This window comes from Rattus norvegicus, chromosome 9, assembly GCF_021556685.1.
Source record: "Rattus norvegicus strain SHRSP/BbbUtx chromosome 9, alternate assembly SHRSP_T2T, whole genome shotgun sequence".
NCBI classification, from domain to species: domain Eukaryota; kingdom Metazoa; phylum Chordata; class Mammalia; order Rodentia; family Muridae; genus Rattus; species Rattus norvegicus.
The window spans coordinates 19,991,669-20,002,642 of record NC_141542.1 but is presented as its reverse complement, the minus strand read 5'-3'; positions in this window follow the sequence as shown (position 1 = coordinate 20,002,642).

Genomic DNA, 10,974 nt, shown 5'->3' with positions numbered 1-10,974 from the left:
ATAAAGGTGTTCTGTTCACCATCCATCCACTTTCCCAGCCTAGGCAGGACCAAGGGCTGCTCATTCCATTTGTGCCCAAGAGGACCATCCTCTGATACACATGCAGATGGAGCCATGGCACAGTCCCTGTATAGTGATTGGGTAGTGGTTTAGTCTCTGGGAACTCTGCTTGGCAGGCATGGTTGTTCTTATGGGGTTGTTAGTCCCTTCAGCTCTTCCAATTATTCTGTAATTCCTCCAACTGAGGTCCAGTTCTCAGTTCAATGGTTTGCTGCTAGCATTCTCCACTGTATTTGACATGCTCTGGCTGTGCCTCTCAGGAGACATCTGTATCCAGTTCCTGTCAGCCTGCACCTCTTAGCTTCATCCACCTTATCTAGTTTGAAGGCTGTATGTGTATAGGTCACTCGTGGGGTAGACTCTGAATGGCCATTCCTCCAGGCTCTGTTTTAAACTTTGTCTCCCTAACCCTTCAATAGGGATTCTTCTTCTCTTTTAAAGGAAGAAGTGAAGCATCAGTATTTTGGTCATCCTTCCTGAATTTGATTTGGTCTGTGAATCTTGGGGAATTCCAGCATTTGGGCTAATATCCACTTATCAATGAGTGCATACCATGTGTGTGTTTCTGTGATTGGGTTAACTCACTCAGGATGATATGTTTTAGTTCATTCTATTTGCCTATGAAATTCATGAAGTCATTGTTTTTGATATCGCTGTAGTACTCCATTGTGTAGATGTACCACACTTTCTGTTTCCATTCCTCTGTTGAAGGGCATCTGGGATCTTTTCATTTTCTGACTATTATAAATATGGCCGCTATGAACATAGTGGAGCATGTGCCCTCTTGTATGTTGGAGTATCTTGTGGGAATATGTGCAAGAGAGGTATAACTGGGTCGTCAGCTAGTGCAATGTCTAATTTTCTGAGGAACCTCCAGACTGATATCCAGAATGGTTGTACCAGTCTGCAATCTCACCAACAATGGAGGAGTGTTCCTCTTTCTCATATCCATGCAAGCATCTTCTGTTGCCTGAGTATTTGATCTTAGGCATTCAGACAGTTGTGAGGTGGAATCTCAGGGTTGTTTTGATTTGCATTTGCCTTATAACTAAAGATGTTGAACATTTCTTTTGGTGCATCTCAGCCACTCCATATTCCTCAGCTCTGAATTCTTTGTTTAGCTCTGAACTGCAATTTTTATTAGGGTTATTAGTCTCCCTACAGTCCAACTTCATGAGTTCTTTGTATATTTTGGATATTAGCCCTCTATCAGTTGTAGGATTAGTAAAGGTCTTTTCCCAATCTGTTTGTTGCTGTTTAGTCTTAACCACAGTGTCCTTTGCCTTACAGAAACTTTGTACCTTTATGAGGTCCCATTTGTCTACTCTTGATCTTAGAGCATAAGCCATTCATGTTTTGTTCAGGAAATTTTTTCCAGTATCCTTGTGTTCAAGATTCTTCTCCACTTTTGCTTCTCTTCGTTTGAGTGTATCTGGTTTGATGTAGAGGTCCTTGATCCACCTGGACTTAAGCTTTGTCCAGGGCAATTAGCAGGGGATGATTTGTACTCCTCCATATGCTGACCTCCAGTGGAACCAGCACCATTTGCTGAAAAAGCTATCTTTTTTCTACTGGATGGTTTTGTCTCCTTTGTCGAAAATCAAGTGCCCATAGCTGTGTGGGTTCATTTCTGGGTCTGCAATTCTATTCCACTGGTCTATCTTCCTGTCTCTGTACCAACACCATACAGTTTTTATCACTAATGCTCTGTAAACTGCTTGAGTTCAGGGATGGTGATTCCCAGGGAAGTCCTTTATTGTTGGGGATGGTTTTAGTGATCCTGTGTTCTTTTGTTATTCCAAGTGAATTTGTAAATTGTTCTGTCTAACCCTATGAAGAATTGGATTGGAATTTTGATGGGGATTGCATTGAATCTGTAGGTCACTTTGGGTAAAATGGCCATTTTTACTATCTTCATCCTGCCAACCCAGCATGGGTTGATCTTTCCATTTTCATCCTGCCAATCCAGCATGGGAGATCTTTCTATTTTCTGAGATCTTCTTCAATTTCTTTCTTCAGATCATGAAGTTCTTGTCACACAGATCTTTCACTTGTTTGATAAAAGTCACACTGTGGTATTTTTATATTATTTGGGACTGTTATGAAAAGTGTCATTTCCCTAATTTCTTTCTCAGCTTCTTTATCTTTTGTGTAGAGGAAGGCTACTGATTTGTTTGAGTTAATTTTATACCCAGGCACTTGCTGAAGTTGTTTATCAGGCTTAGGATTTCTCTGGTGTAACTTTTGGGGTGAATCAATTGTACTCTTCTGTCGTCCGCAATAGTGATATTTTGACATCTTCCTTTCCAATCTGTATCCCTTTGACCTCCTCTTGTTGTCTGATTGCTCTAGCTAATGCTGGGGACAACATACAATGACAGGGACTGCAGGCAGTAGGCCGGGATGGAGACATCTCAGAAGCCTGCAGCAGCTCCTTGTAAAGTAGGGTGGCTTCTGGAACCCTGAGAAGCAGGAGACACATCTCTCCATGAACCCACCATCTGAAATAAGAGGCTGCCTGCAGCAGTCCGGGATGGAGACATCTCAGTAGCCCGCAGTAGCTCTTTTTAAAAACTGGTTGTTTCCATTTCTCCAAACCTTATCCCTGGACAAGGGCTGTATAGATTTCATTTGTGTGTGACTGCCTATCAGGTGGCCTTGGTGTGCACAATTATTCTATTATGTCTGACTTTCCTACGTCTTTCTACTTCTGCTCTGGTGAATTCTGTGAAACTAGATGTTTCTTGAGGTTATGATTCTTAGACAATTGGAAATTGATGCATAGGGGCACAGCACAGCATATCCCTAGCGGCCCAGGTGCATATTGTGTATTCTCATCTTGGAAAATATGTAATAACTGCACAATTGAAGTTCCAGATTAAGGTTTGACTTGCAAAGACAGCTTGAAGGAAATAAGAGAAAATGAATTAGAGTCAACAATCAGGCGCTAGGAAAGGAAAAGGTTATTGAAGTTAGGAAATAAGTCGTATATAATATTACAGACTAGTTAAGGAAATATAGAATATATAAAATTATATACTAGTAAACTAAGTCAAACTACTGGAACTCTTATGAGAGTCATTGTGTGCAAGGAACAGAAAGCTAGTGGAATTACTGTGCTAAGGGTTACCTTGATTCTTTCTGGCCACTGCCTGGCAGTTTTGCCCATGTCATTTATCATTAGAGAGTCTCAGGAAAATGCAATTAGCTGACCTCGGAGCTTTGGACTCTGAATTATAAAAGTAAAGAATTAAAGTTTAAATAATGATAAGTTTACAATTATTATTATATTGGCCACAGGCCTGGGTATAGGGGAAGCCTGAAACTTTGGGGAACAGTTGCAATTCTTAGATCTAGGTGGGATGTAGTCATTCTTTGCATCTGATTTGGCAATGATTAAAAAATGTCATTTTTCTACCCGCTTTTGCATCATGAATAAAGGACTGGGGCAAGAGAAAGGCTACAGAACATGTGAAGAGTAAATGAGAGAGAGCATGCGGGAGTGAATGAGAGAGTAAATGACAGAGCAAATGTAAGAACAAATGTGAGAGCGAATGAGAGAGCATGAGAAGAGCATGTGAAGAGTGAGTGGAGTGAGAATGTGAAGAGTGAATGAGGGAGCTAATGAGGGAGCTAATGAGGGAGCAAGTCTGAGAACAAATGTGAGAGCCAGGGAGAGAGCATGAGGAGAGCATGTGAGAATGAGTGAGGAGAGAATGTGAGGTGTGTATGAAGATTGTGTGTGTGCGTGACAGGAGAGTGCATGTGGTGTGTGTGAGATATGTGTGAGGTGTGTATGAAGATTGTGTGTGTGCGTGACAGGAGAGTGCATGTGCTGTGTGTGAGATATGTATGAGGTGTGTATGAAGATTGTGTGTGTGCGTGACAGGAGAGTGCATGTGGTGTGTGTGAGATATGTGTGAGGTGTGTATGAAGACTGTGTATGTGCGTGACAGGAGAGTGCATGTGGTATGTGTGAGATATGTATGAGGTGTGTGTGAAGATTGTGTGTGTGCGTGACAGGAGAGTGCATGTGGTGTGTGTGAGATATGTGTGAGGTGTGTATGAAGACTGTGTATGTGCGTGACAGGAGAGTGCATGTGGTATGTGTGAGATATGTATGAGGTGTGTGTGAAGATTGTGTGTGTGCGTGACAGGAGAGTGCATGTGGTGTGTGTGAGATATGTATGAGGTGTGTATGAAGATTCTGTGTGTGCGTGACAGGAGAGTGCATGTGGTGTGTGTGAGATATGTATGAGGTGTGCATGAAGAGTGTTTGTGTAAGTGACAGGAGAGTGCATGTGGTGTGTGTGAGATATGTATGAGGTGTGTATGAAGATTGTGTGTGTGCGTGACAGGAGAGTGCATGTGGTGTGTGTGAGATATGTGTGAGGTGTGTATGAAGACTGTGTGTGTGCGTGACAGGAGAGTGCATGTGGTGTGTGTGAGATATGTATGAGGTGTGTATGAAGATTCTGTGTGTGCGTGACAGGAGAGTGCATGTGGTGTGTGTGAGATATGTATGAGGTGTGCATGAAGAGTGTTTGTGTAAGTGACAGGAGAGTGCATGTGGTGTGTGTGAGATATGTATGAGGTGTGTATGAAGATTGTGTGTGTGCGTGACAGGAGAGTGCATGTGGTGTGTGTGCGATATGTGTGAGGTGTGTATGAAGACTGTGTGTGTGCGTGACAGGAGAGTGCATGTGGTGTGTGTGAGATATGTATGAGGTGTGTATGAAGATTGTGTGTGTGCGTGACAGGAGAGTGCATGTGGTATGTGTGAGATATGTATGAGGTGTGTATGAAGAGTGTGTGTGAGAATGAAAGGGTAATGAACAGACGTGTGCATGATCGTGGGAGTATGAGAAAAGAAAATTGCAATTAAAAAGGCAGAGTGCACAAAAGAATGTTAAGTGTGTGCAGCCACAAAATGTGTGTGTGTGTGTGTGTGTGTGAGAGAGAGAGAGAGAGAGACAGAGAGAAAGACAGAGAGACAGAGAGAGAGACAGAAACAGAGAGAGAGAGAGAGAATGACTTTAAGCCTTGAAGTTGCCTGTCATTTTGTACCCAAAGAGGAGTCTGTGGATATGTATTATGTGCCTTCCAGATATTCCTGCTTCCAGGTGAGAACTCTGATCCTGTGAGAGGCCAGGAAGGGCTGAAAGAATGGCTGCAACCCTGAGGCCAGAGGATAAAACTTTTTGGCCTAGAACTCCTAATTTATCTTTTCATCTGAAGCCTTAATATTAAAATTTTCTTACTGGGAAAAGACTATGATCCTGGTGAGCGTCTTGTCTCTTGGATGCTCAAGCAGTTATTTGTTGTCACAGACTGTTTGAGCTTACTCCAGTCACTGGGACTTATTCACACCTTCAAATTTGGTGAACTTTTCAGATATCTAACATTTGTGGCAAACTGAGTGACAAATGCAATGAATGTTGAGCACTTCGCTGGGGTCCAGTGCATATGGAGCTATGGGTGTATGGATATAGTAAGTCCCTATGAGTTACTCTAAGAAAGTAGGACTGTGCTATTAGGACCTGTCCTGCGTGCGACTTTTCGCCAGCAAGGAGCACGCGGACATTTAGAAATCCTTACTGTGACCACTTTATTAATCTTAGAAGAGGAAAAACCATGCCGCGCCAACATGGCGCGCTTATAAAACCCTAGTGCGGCGCACCCACACCTGGTTGGTTGTTACCCATGATCTCATAAGGCACGCCCCGAGTGGGCAAAGACCTGGCACAAAGGCACTCTTGCACATGCGCACAGTTAACTTCCTGAAAGGGGGCCGGCTGGTGCGGCGAAGGCTGGCGCCATCTTGCAATGGCAGAGTCTATCCTAGCCTACCACGTGGGGCGCAGTGGAAGCCAGCGCCATCTAGTGCTGGCGAATGTTATTGCAGCCCTCTACATCTCACCCTTATAATTTATATAATTTATAGCAGTCATGATCACCCTATCGCGTGCAATGAGGAAACCTCAGCGATGTGCAAGGGCTGATCAAAGGAACACTGAGTCTCTCTCAATCCCAGTGCAATGGATCCACAGATCCATGGGGTGCAGGAGCAGAGAACTCAGATACAGTGAGAGTCCCTCTTCTCCCAGTGCAATGGACCCACAGATCCATGGGGTGCAGGAGCAGGGAACTCAGATACAGAGTAAATCCTGAACAAGATAACCAAATTCCAGGTGAGGCCCTTTGTACAATGGCCACAAGTGCTTGAGTGATAACGGCCTTGTCACGTTACTGTTGAGATCTGAGTTTGCAAACCAACCATGGTATGAATACTGATCCACAGCATAGGGCTGCATCAAACAGAGCCACTCCCGATAAGTAGTGGGCACCTCATATGGTCCTCCTCAGCTGTTACCAACAAGGACCGTAGTCAAGCCACTCCTATAAAATTTAGAACTCCCAATTGTTAGTAACTACTCCAGAAAGTTCACCCACTGTACTTGTCTAACAATAGATTGGGGGAGGATAACTCCAGACACTGCAGACACAATGTCTGCAGCAGTAAAGGCTGCTACAATAGCAGCGAAAGTGTCAAGGTCTTTTCCAGGACAGAGTTCTCCAGTCACTGTAGCTTTACACAGGTGGCTTTCTGTGAAGCTACAATCTGTAAAATGACAACACCAGTTACCAGTTAAGGCAGCAAGAGTCACCAGAGAAATGAAGGGACAGGGGTAACAGTTGGAGTCAGCAAGCAGCAGTGTACAGAGTCTGAGCGTAGGCCACAGTGGGACGGGAACACACGCAGCGGTAACACTGACTGCAGCAACGGCAAAATCTCTGTGATGACAAAGGATGAAGGGGAATCTTCTATCTTCCTCTCAGGGCAGAGGAATGACTCCAGGGACCCGAACCAGGAGACCTGAATAACCAGGATCAGCAAGTCTCAGCAACCACTCAGGCAGCTGGCACACTCTTGTAGCATCCTGTAGAAAAAACACAAACATTCCCTCTTCCCCATATAAAATATCTGGACAGGAACATGTCAATAAGTGGATCTCTCTATTTCACCTAGGCAGAAGTATGCCTAGTTGTAGGGTGCCATAAACTTTGGCATCCAAAATTTTAAAATTGAAATAAAAGGAGCATTATTTAGCATACAGGGATAACTCCTTCTTTTATTTATTAAGATATAGTAAAGATATTATTTATTAAGGTAAGTTCTCGAGGATTAAATTGAGGACACTGAGCACTTGTATTTATAAATTGACCTGTATACCAAATTATTGTCTCCAGCATAATTGTATTGGATATATAAAGAATGAGATTTTTTTACTAATTGTTCTTATGTAAGGACTATAATCTGTCTGGTATCTGTCCTCCCTTGCTAAAGAGCCCAGGCAATCCAGTTTGAGTTCTTAAATGTCCTATAAAGGAACAGTATTTAGTGCTCTTAACCACTAAGCCATTTCTCTAGCACCTCACAAACTTTATTTACCTAAACATAAGCATTAATTAGAAATGTCAAATCTTGTAAATATTGTCCAGATTCAGTCTTACTAGAAATCCCTGAGCTGGCAGGGTGAAGCTGGGAGTTGAAAGTAAGCAAATGTAGTCTTCCTCTTTTCGTGAGAGTGTGTTAGCAATTCTATTACCATTTTTAAAGTGCTGGGTCTATGGTTTTGTTTAGTTGTCTGAGCCAGAGCACTGAAGGGACAGTGAGTTGTCAGACATTTATACTGAAATCACTCACTGATTTCATGTAGAAAACTTGTCTCTAATAAAGCATTAAGTAATTGAAATCAATTGTAAACCACAAACCACACATTGGCTATCAGTATATGAATTGAAAGCTTGATTTTTTAACATTTTAAAAACAGCGGCTAAAGCATGTAATTTAATAATCTGTGCTGAAGCAGCAGAAACTCAAGAGAATAAACAAGTGATCTAATCATATATGTAGCCTTTTCATTAGATGAACCACCTATAAATGCACTAAGCGCATTTCCTATGGGTTGTACGCACAAATATGCAGGAAGTACAAAAGCATGTAAAGAGTAAAATTATCAATTTTGCCTGAAAAAGTTGTATATGTAATAGGCCAAATATCAGTATTTAGTAGTAACCAATTAACTGTTGTTTGGAATAAGATATGTTTTACCAGGTTTCCATTCAAAATACTTCCATGACTCTAGTCCACAACTCTGTACTAACACAGCTGAAGCTTTATCTCCAATGTGCATAACAAAGACCGAAGTCCTCTGGTAAGGTGAGGTACTTAGCCAATTAACATATCTTTAGAAGCTTAAAATTAGCTTCAAATATTCTTATCTGGAGTAGTGTGACAGCTACTCCCCAAATATTAAAGCTCATTTTAAGAGCAAAGGTTTGTAGTAAAAATTTCTATATACATTGAAAGATTTAAGTTCTAACTTCTTACACTGAAGAAGCAACAAAATTATCTAACATGAGGCTGTTAGCAATCCTCTAAATCTATCCTGAAATGGCAGTTGGAGTAAGTAAACTGGCTGTAATGCTCTCACAAGTTCCAAAACCTCATCAGTCCTTCGTAAATCTTGTAACAATCTCTACCTGTTTGATTTTTCCTTAATTAAAAATATGTTTGAGTTAGTCAATGTAACACTGGCAATCCTAAATCACAATCTTTAAGTTCTCTTTGTAACACCAGAACACAGCCACAAGGTCACCTGAGTTCTGAGTACGTGACTAGGCAGCTGTTCTCTTGGCAGTGGAAATTAGCATTAGAATACGGATAACTTCAGGGCAAGCCACAACTTTGGAAAGCAAAACTCAACCTCCAACAAACAATCTAGTCTCCAAGGCACCCCAGGTCTATCTATTATGTTACAAAGTTTGACTGTCAATTCTTACATTTGGACGCACGATGGTGTAGTCTCCAATACCTCAAGGGACAATGTCCTAAATTCTTTTAGAAGCCTGGTTTCTAGGATAAGAGTTCCATAAAAATATTACCTCAATTTAGACCTGTTTCCCTAGGTTGGCTCATGTCACATGTTATCTAGAATGACTCCATCCAGATTACCAGCTTTATGTCAACTTTCTGTTACCAATATTATACCTTTTTAACCATATCCAATAACTTGAAAGCCAATAGTCCATAACCAAGGCAAGTAGAGCATATTTACACATTTAAAACCAATGAGAAACAAAATTGAAGTGGCTACACCTATCTTTAATATTTAGACCAAACACCATTTTTACCCTTTTAGCTATGATTTTACGAGAAGCACCTTGTCACCTGTTGAGTCAAGTAATAAGTCAGGGATTTTTCTAAGAGAAACAGCTATCAACTCTTGTATGAAGAAGCTGTTGGCGTTTTTAAGATCAGCTCGTGTAGACGCTTAGCTTCTGGGCAGCTTCTCCAGCTGACCTATGTTCCTAGCTACAGGTGCAGGGCCCTAAAGGCCTGATTGAAACTGTTTTTTATTCATTTGTTCCTTTTTGAAACGAGTTAAAACCAAGTCAAGGTGTGCACGACCAGCAGGTAAAGTTTTTACCATTTTTTCTTTTGAACATGAAACATAAAACATTTAGACAACGAGGAACAAAAACCACAGACATACACTGACAGACATGGGGACATCCTGGTGCACCAGAGACAAACAATAGACAAAGAGGGGAAAAAGCCAGATGGTGTTCACAGTGACTATCCACTCGAGTGGAGTTGATATGGGCGATGGATTGTCTCAATTCCTGGACTAGTCCACCAACGTGTTGAAACCCAATTCCTGTAAGATACTGAGATATATTATCTGAGCGGCACAACGAACATTCGCCAATGGTATGGAAGTGAAACACAGCCCTGAGTATTTTTACTCACAACCCAATTATATTAACTCTATCAGGCTGTGCACGGGCACTGAAATGTCCTTTTGCTTGATTCTCCTGAATAAATTTTCAGGCGGTCTGCCTCTATCAAATCTGATCAGTATGACTCTGTAAAGCTGTCGAGTCAGCGCCCGGATGCCTCGGCGTCCCCAGAGCCAGCGCGGGAGCTTAATAACACCTTTTATAAGCACCAAGACAAAGTTTTTCTCCCAAAATACTGTGTTCCTTTTACCTCCTCCCTTCTCACCCGGGACGTTCTTTCCCCAATCTTTCACCTCTGGCGGTGGTAAGACCGCAGGGGGGCCTGGTCCTTGAGATCGATCAGGATCCTTTCTCGTTGCAACTTTTCACTACCCTCTGTTTCTGACCCTTTGTCGCTTCGCCCTTCCCCCAACACTCTCCGCTTTGCTGTTATAGCTGGGCAGTTCCCACGCGACCTCTGATGCCCTTTGGCGATAGCTAGAAACTCAAAGGTCAATAGAAACAACTCGAGGGTTGCCAGAGCAACCATAGCCGCACCTGCCGCATCTGGCAGGGGACTGAGCTGGAGCAGATCAAGGCTAAACATAGTCTCTCAGAGTTTTTTACCTGCATTCCACAGTTTCTGGATTTCTTCCGTGAAACGGAGGCTTCCTCTTGGCACCGGCGATGATGTAGCTTTCTGGGTCCCGGGTTCTCGGCACCAAATGTCCCGCGCACGACTTTTCGCCGGCAAGGAGCACGCGGACATTTAGAAATCCTTACTGTGACCACTTTATTAATCTTAGAAGAGGAAAAACCATGCCGCGCCAACATGGCGCGCTTATAAAACCCTAGTGCGGCGCACCCACACCTGATTGGTTGTTACCCATGATCTCATAAGGCACGCCCTGGAGTGGGCAAAGACCTGGCACAAAGGCACTCTTGCACATGCGCACAGTTAACTTCCTGAAAGGTGGCCGGCTGATGCGGCGAAGGCTGGCGCCATCTTGCAATGGCAGAGTCTATCCTAGCCTACCACGTGGGGCGCAGTGGAAGCCAGCGCCATCTAGTGGTGGCGAATGTTATTGCGGCCCTCTACAAGGACCCCTGCCTGACCTCACTTAAATT